At 35.9% G+C, this 13,156-nt stretch overlaps 1 protein-coding gene across 5 annotated transcripts in view; it reads left to right on the forward strand.

Moving 5' to 3' along the window:
- The window catches only part of TFEC (transcription factor EC), a 751,469-nt gene that overhangs the window by 221,243 nt on the left and 517,070 nt on the right, over positions 1–13,156 (forward strand). For 3 of the 5 annotated variants that reach the window (XM_081537889.1, XM_081537895.1, XM_081537892.1), the window contains 2 exons: positions 1,666–1,798; positions 9,043–9,139. The gene's annotated coding sequence lies outside the window, so the exon portion shown is untranslated. The remainder of the gene's footprint in view (positions 1–1,665; positions 1,799–9,042; positions 9,140–13,156) is intronic. The other 2 variants (XM_081537894.1, XM_081537897.1) reach the window with 2 other exon arrangements.

Raw genomic sequence — 13,156 nt, forward strand, 5'->3', positions numbered from 1 at the left:
ATTGGTATGTTGAACATACAGATATTCACAGCATCTTATATTTTCTTACATACATTAACAAATCTTATAAACATAATACATTCCCATGTTTTAAAATAACATATAGAAGAATTCAGAGGTAAAAGCAGCAGTCCCTTGCCCATATTTTCCTACAGTTATTCTGTTTCCCAGAGGCAAACTCTCTTAAGTGTTCTCAACTTAAACTTCTTTTCTAGTTAACTTCATATATCTATATACTATGTAACTATCTCTTAATTTTCCACACAGACATTACTGACTTTCTGATAGATGAAGATCAGTCTATACCCTTGCTACCACTACCACCTTCCAGTTTTTTTATTATAGCACTATCTTATGACTTCTGTTAGTTATTTATGTTATCTACTAATTATAGACAGTCTCTCTAGACTCTTCACTATATAAAAGAACATTAGTACCCCTACCCTTGACTTAAACTCTCCTCCTTATTTCTGCTTCCCAAATTATGTTATTTATACTGTTAATTTATACATATCAGGTTTAAAAGCATTTGTGTTTTGTTCTGGGCCCATAATTAACACCTTTCTGATGCACAGTCGGGCTGATTTGAGAATCAACATATTCTGGGCTGTGACTTTTTTTCTGGCTAACTCTACTATTTATCTCATTTCATTTTGCTTGTTGTCTGCTGAAAATTCATTGAAAAGTCTCATTTGCTGATGCTTCATCTCTGGTTCTCTCTATTTTTGTGTTCCTTTGTTTTAATATCTTCTTTATTTCTTTACTTTTAATAAGATCTAAGAAGGAAAGAGGATAAGCAAATGTGCTCAGTCTACCATCTTGGGTGAGATGCTACGTTTTTACTTGAATTTTTTCCTGATACATATGCAACCGTAGAAAATGTTGCACCAACAATAATCTAGCTAAGTGTTCATATTTTCAGTAATGCACTATTGGATAAAACATTTTATCCATATTGTCTTTTGACTTCTGCAGTTTAACATTTCATTATTGCTTTAAATTTGGAAGAATAATGTTCTAATCCAAAACACTCTGAGAAAGCAAATTGGAAAAGCAAATCCACACTTAGGAAAATTTAAAGAAGCCTATAAAAACTGACCATCAATTTTAACTGTCTATTTACTTTGATATTTTTAAAATATATTGAAAACAAAGATCCTTCCTTTTAAAGTATTGGCATGATATTTTGAGTCTTTATTTATTCTTCTCTAACTACAGTTTATAATACACCTGGCAGGCAACTGCCCATTTAGATATCTTCATCTGCACTGCAGGATGAGATACTAAAGTGCTTTCTTCTTGTCTGCGTCTTTTGTAAATCCTGGTTTAGAGTTTCCATAACGCCTTGGAACAAGAAACCGTACAACATAAACATATATTCCTGTTTATTCAGAGTGACAGTTTTGTTATTGCTGTATTATGAAAACAATTGTGATTCCAAATAAAATATACTCATAACTTAAAAGCAAGAGATCAACATAACTACAATCTAAACACAATTTAAAGTCCCAAGAATTTTGTTTCACACAATTCAGCTAGTCTGAAACATGTAGCCTACAATAAATGCAACATCTGCATGATTCATTTTTTAAGTATGTCAAATTTATATCTCCCTACTTTCTTACTGATTTCTAATAGTGGTCTTCTTGGTTATTTTCCTTACAGTTTTGTGAAGTTCAGGCATGTCTTGATGTGCCAGCTTTATCCTGGACTGAAGGTGATCTTTTGAAAAGCCGACTTCAAAACCAGAGAGGCAGTGCAGCTTAGTGGTGAAGGGTCCTGGCTTGGAGAGCAGACGGTTGGTACCGGTCCCGGCTCACCCTCTTACTGACTAGGTGACCTCAGGCACTTCTCTCCTGAAGCTTGTGAAATGGGAATAATAACAGTATTTACCTTAGAGAACTGCCAAGAGGCTAAAATAAAACAATACATATAAAACATAGCAAAATGCCCACACTTATTAAATACACATTGTTAGTTATTTTTATTCTTGGTAATGATAATTACTCAAAAGTATTAATTCTGTCTGAGCACACAGAAATACCCCTTAAGTTTTTGAGGACCCAAAATACATTATAAGGGTAGCCTTTCAATATTAGGAACTTTTCCTGTTTCACTTAATGGGCATGATTTGTATTTTGGGAACTATTTGCACTAGGTAGGAAGATTAAATCCAACTTTAACTTTTCCCCCTTTTAGGAGGTCAAGTTTGTATATAGCTTATTTATATCTAAATCCTGTTTTTATTAAGTTGACTTCATTGATTTAACGTGTATACTAGTTTCATAAAGTCTGTTTAATCTTCACTTGACGTAGCAAACAAATCTCTACATTTCTAGGAGGCAAGTTTCTGTGTCCCTAACCAGGTAAAGAAGAGAAGATGAGGCAGAGGCAGGAAAATACTAAGACTCAATTAAATTTTGGCTCTACCACTAACTTTCTTTGTAACTTAAGTCAAGACACTTTATTCATCAATTCATGCATGTTTATTCTATACAATGTACTGGGTAGAGACACAAATAAAATCCCTTACCTTAAGGAAACACATAGCTTGGTTTGGAAGGTAGAGCTGGTACAATACAACATATGTGACAATTACATACAGAATGACAGAACATATATTACCGAATGATATGTATGCATATGTGATGTGTACCAATGTATGTGGTATGATGTGTGTAAAATGAAATATGTTTTGCTATATTTTATTATTTTTTTTCATTTTTTAGCTTTTTGTGTATATATCTCACTTGCGATTTGCTGAGTTTCTGAAATCTTTAAATTTATACATTTGACAAAATTTGGAAAATTTCATCGTTGTTTCTTGAAATACTTTTTCTGCCCAATTATCTTTCTCCCTTCTCTTCTGGGATTACAAATACACATACACACAAACACACACAAGAAATCTTTGCTATTCTCCCATAGATCTTTAAGGCTCTGTTAACATATTTTTCCTTTTCTTCAGATTAGAGAATTTCTATTATTTTATATTAAAGTTCACTGACCTCTGTAATTTAGAAGTATTAAATAATATTAAAGTTAATCTGTCATTTCTAATCTGCTTGAAGTTTTATTTTAGATATGTAGTTTTCACTTCTAGAATTTTCATTTGTTATATTTTTATAGTTTATTTCTCAGATAAAATTTATTGTGTTTCTTCATTCATCATAAGCATATTTTTTTAAATTGAGCATAGTTAAAATACTTGTCTGCTGACTCCAAAATCTGTGTCATCTCAAGGTCTATTCCCATTAATTGACATTTTTCTTGAGCCTGGGTCAAGGTTTTCCTGTTTCTTTATAAACCTAGGAGTTTTGGATTGCATTCTGGACTTTACAGAAGCTATGTTCTAGAGACTCTGAGATTCTCTTATATTTTTTCAGAAGACGTTCAATTTTTGGTTTTAGCAGGCAATAAACTTGGCTAGATTCAAACTTCTAACCCTGTCTCTCCTGTTATGGATAACAGTTAAAGTATCTATTTAGTTCTTTCTTGTTGTTCAGTTGCTCAGTTGTGTCCAACTCTTTGCAACCCCATGGACTGTAGCACACCAGGTTTCCCTGTCCTTCATTATCTCCTGGAGTTTGCTCAAATTCATGTCCATTGAATTAGTGATACCATCCAACCATCTCATCCTCTGTCGTCCACTTCTCCTCCTGCCTTCAATCTTTCCTTATTTAGCCCTAGTTGAGCTGCTTGCAGTTTGCACTATGTTTATATAGTACAAGGTTCAGCCAGACATTTGGGTAGAGTTTATGAACAGGATTTGGAGCTCTCACCCTCTTGCTCTCTCCTTTTCAGAACTTACCACTCACTTTCCAGCTTCTGTGGTTGCCTCCACTCTGTTCTCTCATCCTTACACCAGAAAGACCACTGATATCTATGAAAGTTCTGGGCATCCAAAACTGAGCCAAACTGAGTCCTCCTCTCAGATAAAAGGCTATAAAAAATGGAAAATCCAACCACTACTGATATCTTCTTTGTATAAGATCCTCTGCCTTTGTTTGTTTGCCAGTATTTTCAAGCAGTTATTTTCTCTGTGTGTGTGTGTGTGTGTGTGTGTGTGTTTCCAGAGTGTGTAGCTGTTGCTTCAGGAGGATTGCTCCTTAGCCATTACCAGAAAGGGAATCTTTGATTTGTATTTTCATGCATGGAACTAGAATAATTAATTTGCTTTTGTAATTAACATTCTACTCAATGAATAAGCAGAAATTCTTTGTGTTCAATTTGTCTATTTTATAAGTACTGAGTAAATCCTTTACAAATGGTCTGTTGCTATAGATCTAGAAGTGTAGCAATAATTAGGGTTAGTTGATTTAAATATTTACCTATATCTATGCTGGGTGTTGTAGTATGCTGTAATTTAAGAGTGATGCAAAGTACTTAAACTCACCTTTAAAAAATTTACTTTTTTGGAGTAATGTAGAGTGATAAAAGATGTTTGTTTTTAATATATGACTTCAGTGTGCTATTTATCGGGTGCTTCTCTGGTGGCTCAGATGGTAAAGAATTTGTCTGCAATGCAGGAGATACGTGTTCAGTTTCCGGGTTGGGAAGATCTCCTGGAGAAAGGAATGGCAACCCACTCCAGTATTCTTGCCTGGAAAATTTCATGGACAGAGGAACTGGTGAACTATAGTCCATGGGATCACAAAGAGACATGACTAAGACACACATACACACACACACAGTTTATTTATATCATTCTGTAGGTTTGCTACAGATTGCTGTTTTCTCTAAAACAGTAGCCATAGCACATGTGACTACTTAAACTTTTAAAAAGTAAAGTGAGAGTCCAGTTCCTCACTTATACTACCCACATTCCAAATACTCAGTAAGCACATGTGGCTAGAGGCTAGTGTATTAGACACAGAAAAATAAAACATTTTCATCATTTGAAAAGGCTCTGTTACCTAACACTGTTCAACAAAGTGCTGCTCTATGAACAGACAAGTATATTTACTCGGAATTATATTTGTTCAGTTGGTCATCTGAAATCCACAGTTGTAGAATCCATTACTAATTGAAGTCCTATCTTGATGGACACAGTTGTTTACCCTCTTCTGTCACATTGGTTGTTCTTTCCCTTCACGGGTTGACAAAGTGTGTAGATCACTGCTTGTTCCCATGAAATATCTCTGTAGACTTAAAGCCAGTGATAGCTTGCATGGCTTAACTATATCCTAGGCCTTGTGCTCAGCATTTTATCTGTATTATCTCATTGAATCATTATAACAGCTTCATGTTATAGGTGCTCTAAGTCTCTCCATTTTACTGGTGAGGAAGTCAAGGCAGGGAGACTAAGTAACTTGCTCACAGTCTCATAATAGGTGGGAAGTGAAACCAGGATTTAATTGTGGAAGAATAAAGGAAGTAGAAGAATATATATATTTTATAGTTCCTGTGAGAAACTTTCTGAATATTAAAATCTGGAGACGACATTGTTTTACTTTCATGAATAGAAATAAAGCACAAAAGGATTACACAGAAATTAGTCATATCTTTTCAGACTCATATAAAAAAAATTCAGTTATGTGTCGCTCCTTAGTCACATAAATTCCTGATCTAGGAGTGTTTGTGGAAAATATTTATACTCCCTTCACTTTTTCAGCTCTCCCAGATGCCAAATTTCCTTTCAAATTACCAGCTTCTAGATCACAGAGTATCTTTTTAATTCTGACCCATATTACTCTCCAGACCCTTTAAAAATTCTTTTAAGAGTTTAATTTTTTGTTTGCTTTTATTTACTATTTAAAGATGATTAACATTTTGCTATCTCATATCAAATACCCATTTTTATGTTTTAAACTTCTTCTACGTAAAAGAATTTTTTAACTAAGTTAATTTGTTTTCATTTAGGAGGTTTCATCATTTTATTAGCATGTATTGATTCTGTTTTTTTTTTTTAAACTGGTTGCCCCTCCAACCATTAACCTTCCTTGTACTCACTAACATATATGAAAAATGTCCTAGTGGTTTTGAACTCTTAAATTTAATGTTGGGGTAAAAGTTTCCTTTTTTATGGAAATGATCCATACAAGAGAGGAAGCATAATGATCACAGTGCCAAAGCTGGAGCACAGAACCACTTTCTTGCTCTGTTTTCTATCTGCCAAATACTATGCCCCTCTTGCTACCATTACACGTGTCTTGGTGGTATCACCAACTCAGGTTTCATCAGCCTTCTTTGTAAACAGAATGGACTGGACTGACTACTTAAAGCTCTTTTAGATCAATATTTATAATAAAAAAAAAAAAAGTAAAATATATTTGGCCCAGAAAGGAAAGCTTGACATAATTATTATGACATACTTTTTCTTAGATATGAGTAGGAAAAAAAGCTCTAAAACATTAAGAAAAATATTAATAAAGAGTATTTAATAAAATTTTATAAAATACTAAAAAATCTGATTATAGTTAGAAATACAAGTAAAAAATGTTTTTATAGTGGCCTGGCCTTTGGTTTAAAGTAAATGAAGTGGCCTTGCTATCATCAACATGTTCTTTGTTTATTCCATAGCCATCATATAAAAGTCTGCAGGGAGATCCTGTAGGTTCAAATCATTTAATTCTACTTATTTTTATTTAGAGACAAAATCAGGAGAGGGCTCATAATTCCATAGTGAACCACAAGAACAATAGTTTCAGAAACATGCAAATTTCCTTTGATATTCAGCTGCAAGGAGCTCTTTGAAAGAACTTCCCAGCCATACTTATTTTGGAGATGCAGCTCGATAATTATACACATGTGGCAGAAACAGGAAGGCCTAATTTCCTCAGCATTTTTCCACTCTGCTTTTCAAAGGGAATGTGAACATATTTTTGTTAAAGGACGGGATTCCCTGGGTTTCCTAAAAGTTGAAATTAGTTACTCCTCATTAAAGTGTTATATTTTCCTCCCTGAATGGAGCACCTGTGCTTCTGCTAACTCATTTTTTTTTAATTCAAAGGAATTTTTTAATTATTACCTAATGAATGAGCATATTAATCTGTAACATTGTAGTAGATTTTTGTGAGGTTCACTGTAAATCAATTTATTACTTATTGAAAAAGTCAAAGGAAAAAGTACCTTAAACAGAAAACTAGAGGAATCAATCATTACTCTATTTAGAAATGAATTTCTACATCAAAGTCGCATCACCCAATTTAGAGTGATTTGTGAATTTCTTCTTTTTCTTTTTACTTCTTTGTATTTACCTTAGTCAATAATATTTGTTATTCGTGTGGTAAGAAGAATAAGAAAATGAAGCATTTACCTATCTCATTTTATTATAAAAATATTGTATCATTATGCTTACACCTGTAACTAATATAATATATTAAATCAACTATGTTTCAGTAAAAACAGTATCATACCACTATTTGTGATTACACAAACTTGCATTTATTTACAGATTGTTCTTTTATTTATAGATTGCTCTTTGGATGTTTATTTTCTCTGTAAATGATTAGATGTGTCTATAAAATGGAGTTCATACTTATCAAAAGTGAGCTAGAATTTTGCTATATACTATTAATTATAGAAGAATTTAAGAAGAATGCATATACCATATGCTTTGGATAACATGATTTTAAATAACTGAACCACAGATTCTTCAAGACTAGAATGACTTTTATAAAGGCTACCTCTTACTGAGACCCAGACAATGCATTGTGTGTGTGTTAGTCGCTCAGTCATGTCCTACTCTTTGAGACCCCATGGACTGTAGCCCGCCAGGCTCCTCTGTCCATGGGATTCTCCAGGCAAGAATACTGGAATGGATTGCCATACCCTTCTCCAGAAGATCTTCCTGAGGAACCCCGGTCTCCTGCATTGCAGGCAGATTCTTTACCATTTGAACTACATGAAAGTCCTGTAGACAACACATTAGGCACTATTCTAAACACTTTATATTCATTAACTCATTTTTTATTAATCTGTGGTTACTAACTCATAACATTGTGAAGTAAGTATTGTTACCCCCATTTTACAGATGATGAAACTGAGGCACAGCAAGTCTACCTGATTCCCTAAGATCATATAAACTAGAGGATACAGGGCTGAGAGTCAGCGCAGATGATGTGGTTTTGAAGTCTCTTCTCTTTATCTCCATATTAGCTGCTTCTTTGTAATGCCTATATAGTCATTTTCTATGTTAATCATTCATACTCCTGGGGATTCTGTCATTGTAGGTAACAGAAAATCCATTTCAAAATGGCTTAAAGTATGTAAAAGATTTATTGGCTCATGTAACCAAAATGCCCAGAGATACATCAGACGCTAGATAGAACAGCTTATCTTAACTCTGGTTTGGTTCCCTGTCATTCTCATGGTTTTGCCTTTCTCAAGATGTCAGCATCATTCTCAGCCTGATGGACAAACTGATAATGAGTTGACTATAGTTTTTCCAGGTGCCATTATCCAAAGGAAGAGACATTGTCTCCAATCATTTCCCAGAAGAGAAAGTTTCTAGTATAAAAGCCCCTGCAAATACTTCTATCCTCACAGATAGAAATTAGTTCATATATCCTCCAGAATCCACTTGCCATGCAGGAGACCTGGGTTCGAGTCCTGAGTCAGGAAGATCCCCTGGAGAAGGGATAGGCTACCCATTGCAGTATTCATGTGCTTCCCTGGTGGCTCAGATGATAAAGAATCTGCCTGCAATGTGGGAAATCTGGGTTTGATTCCTGGGTTGGGAAGATCCCCTGGAGGAGGGCATGGTAACCCACTCCAGTATTCTTGCCTGGAGAATCCCCATGGACAGAGGAGCCTGGTGAGCTACAATCCATAGGGTCACAAAGAGTCAGAGAAGCACTGAGCGACTAAACACAGTACAGTACAGTACCAGTGCCCCATGGATGGGCTTGTGCATGTTGGTGTATCCCAGAGCTGCCTGCCTATAAAGATATTGTATCACTATGCTTTCACCTGTAACTAATATAATATAGTAAATCAACTATATTTCAATAAAAAAGAGTATTGTAGCATACAATACTATAGGTTTGTGTATGATCACACAAACCTGCATTTATTTACAGATTGTTCTTCTATTTACAGAATTCAGCTTTCTCTGAAGCACACAAATTCCTTATGGAATATATGAACAAGCAAACCGAGGATGGTTATTACCAACAAACGGCGGAGTGGATAGTAGGTAGGGAGCCCCAATGCTCACTACATCCTTCATTTTGAGTGTATCAGCCCTCGGAGATATGGTGACTTATCACAAAATTGCTTAGAGATCCATATATCTTTGGGCTATAAACTTCTAAATTTTAATAACCTCTGCAAGGAATCTTTAAAATCACTTCTTACTGGATCTCTTCTGGTAAAATAGCATTTATCTCTAGATAATTTTTACAAAATATGAAATAATCAAGATGTCTAAAAAATTAGCATATTTAGTTAATTATAAAAAAGAAAACAGTTTGAAATTAAACTTATAATTATCTAATTATAATTGTATATTTAGAGATTATATACATTATATATATAATATGCCGTATACTGTATATTACTTTTTAATTATAAAGAATATATTATACTACTATGTAGTACAATCAGCAACATAGGTTATTACTTTAATTTTAATTTTTTTGTGAGGCTATATACAACTAAAAATGATGAAAAAAAACTCTAGAAAGGAAGCAGTTAGGATATGTCTCAATATCTATTCAGTTCAGTTCAGTTGTTCAGTCTGACTCTTTGTGACTGCAGCACGCCAGGCTTCCCTGTCCATCACCAACTCCCAGAGCTTGCTTCAACTCATGTCCATTGTGTCGGTGATGCCATCCAAACATCTCATCTCATCCCTTCTCCTTCAGCCTTCAATCTTTCCCAGTAGCATGGTCTTTTGTAATGAGTCAACTCTTCGCATCAGGTAGCCAAAGTATTGGAGCTTTAGCTTTAACATCAGTTCTTCTAATGAATATTCAAAATTAATTTCCTTTAGGATTGACTGGTTTGATCTTCTTGCAGTCCAAGGGACTCTCAAGAGTCTTCTCTAACACCACAGTTCAGATTAATATCTGTTAATCAAATATTAATATTAACAGATTAATGTCTGTTAAGCAGCCCATTGCAATCTCAGTTCTCCGTTTCACTAAAATTGTATTTACCATGTTTAAAACTGATCTCAAAGTTAACTACAATAGACCTGAATTCATCTGTTCCTTCACTTAGTGAATTCTATATTCCCTGAAGTTGAAGCACTTGGGAAAAGATCATTGGATACCTGTTAGTTGTATTTGAATTTTTGTGGATTCTCAGGCTTTCTTTCCTGAGAGGTTTTCTCCTAATTTGCTCCTCTGTCCATATCTGAGATTTCTTATATTCCACCAGCAGAGTAAATGTTATAAAACTCAAATTCAGTAATACTTCATTTCTGCTTATATAACTTCAATAGCTTCCTGAGAACTATAGGAAAATGCTCAAAATCTTTCAGTTCAGTTCAGTTCAGTCGCTCAGTCGTGTCCCACTCTTTGAGACCCCATGAATCCCAGCACGCCAGGCCTCCCTGTCCATCACCAACTCCCGGAGTCTACCCAAACCCATGTCCATCGAGTCGATGATGCCATCCAGCCATGTCATCCTCTGTCGTCCCCTTCCCCTCCTGCCCCCAATCCTTCCCAGCACCAGGGTCTTTTCCAATGAGTCAGCTCTTCGCATGAGGTGGCCAAAGTATTGGAGCTTCAGTTTCAACATCAGTCTTTCCAATGAACACCCAGGACTGATCTCCTTTAGGATGGACTGGTTGGATCTCCTTGCAGTCCAGGGGACTCTCAAGAGTCTTCTTCAACACCACAGTTCAAAAGCATCAATTCTTCAGCACTCAGCTTTCTATATAGTCCAACTCTTACATCCATACATGACTACTGGAAAAACCATAGCCTTGACTAGACGGACCTTTGTTGGCAAAGTAATGTCTCTGCTTTTTAATATGCTGTCTAGGTTGGTCATAACTTTCCTTCTAAGGAGTAAGCGTCTTTTAATTTCATGGCTGCAATCACCATCTGCAGTGATTTTGGAGCCCCCCAAAATAAAGTCTGACGCTGTTTGTACTGTTTCCCCATCTATTTCACATGAGGTGATGGGACCAGATGCCATGATCTTAGTTTTCTGAATGTTGAGCTTTAAGCCAAATTTTTCACTCTCCTCTTTCACTTTCATCAAGAGGCTTTTTAGTTCCTCTTCACTTTCTGCCATAAGGGTGGTGTCATCTGCATATCTGAGGTTATTGATATTTCTCCCGGAAATCTTGATTCCAGCTTGTGGTTCATTCAGCCCAGTGTTTCTCATGATGTACTCTGCATATAAGTTAAATAAGCAGGGTGACAATACACAGCCTTGACGTACTCCTTTCCCAATTTTTAACCAGTCCGTGGTTCCATGTCTAGTTCTAACTGTTGCTTCCTGACCTGCATACAGATTTTTCAGGAGGCAGGTAAGGTGGTCTGGTATTCCCATCTCTTTAAGAATTTTCCAGTTTGTTGTTATCCACACAGTCAAAGGCTTTGGTATAGTCAATGAAGCAGAGGAGACATTTTTCTGGAACTCTCTTGCATTTTTGATGATCCAACGGATGTTAGAAATTTGATCTCTGGTTCCTCTGCCTTTTCTAAATCCAGCTTGAACATCTGGAAGTTCACAGTTCATGTATTACTGAAGCCTGGCTTGGAGAATTTTGAGCATTATTTTACTAGCGTGTGAGATGAGTGCAATTGTGTGGTAGTTTGAGCATTCTTTGGCATTGCCTTTCTTTGGGATTGGAATGAAAACTGAGCCTTTCCAGTCCTGTGGTCACTGCTGAGGTTTCCAAATTTGCTGGCATATTGAGTGCAGCACTTTCACAGCATCATCTTGTAGAATTTTAAATAACTCAGCTGGAATTGTGTCACCTCCACTAGCTTTGTTCATAGTGATGCTTCCTAAGGCCCACTTGACTTCACATTTGAGGATGTCTGGCTCTAGGTGAGTGATCACACCATCGTGGTTATCTGGGTCATGAAGATCTTTTTTGTAGAGTTCTTCTGTGTATTCTTGCCACCTGCTTCTGTTAGGTCCATACGATTTCCGTCTTTTATAGAGCCCATCTTTGCATGAAATGTTCTCTTGGTATCTCTAATTTTCTTGAAGAGATTTCTAGTCTTTCCTATTCTATTGTTTTCCTCTATTTCTTTGCATTGATCATTGAGGAAGGCTTTCTTATTTCTCTTTGCTATTCTTTGGAACTCTGAATTCAGATGGGTATATCTTTCCTTTTCTTCTTTGCTTTTCACTTCTCTTCTTTTCTCACCTACTTGTAAGGCCTCCTGAGACAACCATTTTGCCTTTTTGCATTTCTTTTTCTTGGGGATGACCTTGATCGCTGCCTCCTGTACAATGTTATGAACCTCCGTCCATAGCTCTTCAGGCACTCTATCAGATCTAATTCTTTGAATCTATTTCTCACTTCCACTGTATAATTGTAAGGGATTTGATTTAAGTCATACCTGAATAGTCTAGTGGTTTTCCCTACTTTCTTCAATTTAAGTCTGAATTTGGCAATAAGGTGTTCACAATCTGAGCCACAGTCAGCTCCTGGTCTTGTTTTTGCTGACTGTATAGAGCTTCTCCATCTTTGGCTGCAAAGAATATAATCAATCTGATTTCGGTATTGACCATCTGGTGATGTCCATGTGTAGAGTCTCCTCTTGTGTTGTTGGAAGAGGGTGTTTGCTATGACCAGTGCTTTCTCTTGGCAAAACTCTGTTACCTTTTGATCTGCTTCGTTTTGTACTCTAAGGCCAAATTTGCCTGTTTCTCCATGTATCTCTTGACTTCCTAGTTTTGCATCCCAGTCTCCTATAATGAAAAGGACATCTGTTTTGGGTGTTAGTTCTAGAAGGTCTTGTAAGTCCCCTGTATATAGAAACGTACTAACAGGGCAAGAGTGATTTGCTATCATTCCAATATACTACTTATGATGATGGCAATTCAATGCTACAGTAGTTGGCGTTTCTGTCTTTTTCTCCCAGATAATTTTTATGCATCTCATGTAGTGAAAGTGTTAGTCCCTCAGTCTTGTCAGACTGTTTGCAACGGCATGGACTGTAGCTGCCAGGTTCTTCTCTCCATGGAATTCTCCAAGAAAGAATAATGGAGTGGGTTGCCATTTCCTTTCCAGGATATC

Source organism: Giraffa tippelskirchi, chromosome 10 (genome assembly GCF_054371585.1).
Source record: "Giraffa tippelskirchi isolate mGirTip1 chromosome 10, T2T-mGirTip1v1.2.pri, whole genome shotgun sequence".
Classification (NCBI taxonomy): domain Eukaryota; kingdom Metazoa; phylum Chordata; class Mammalia; order Artiodactyla; family Giraffidae; genus Giraffa; species Giraffa tippelskirchi.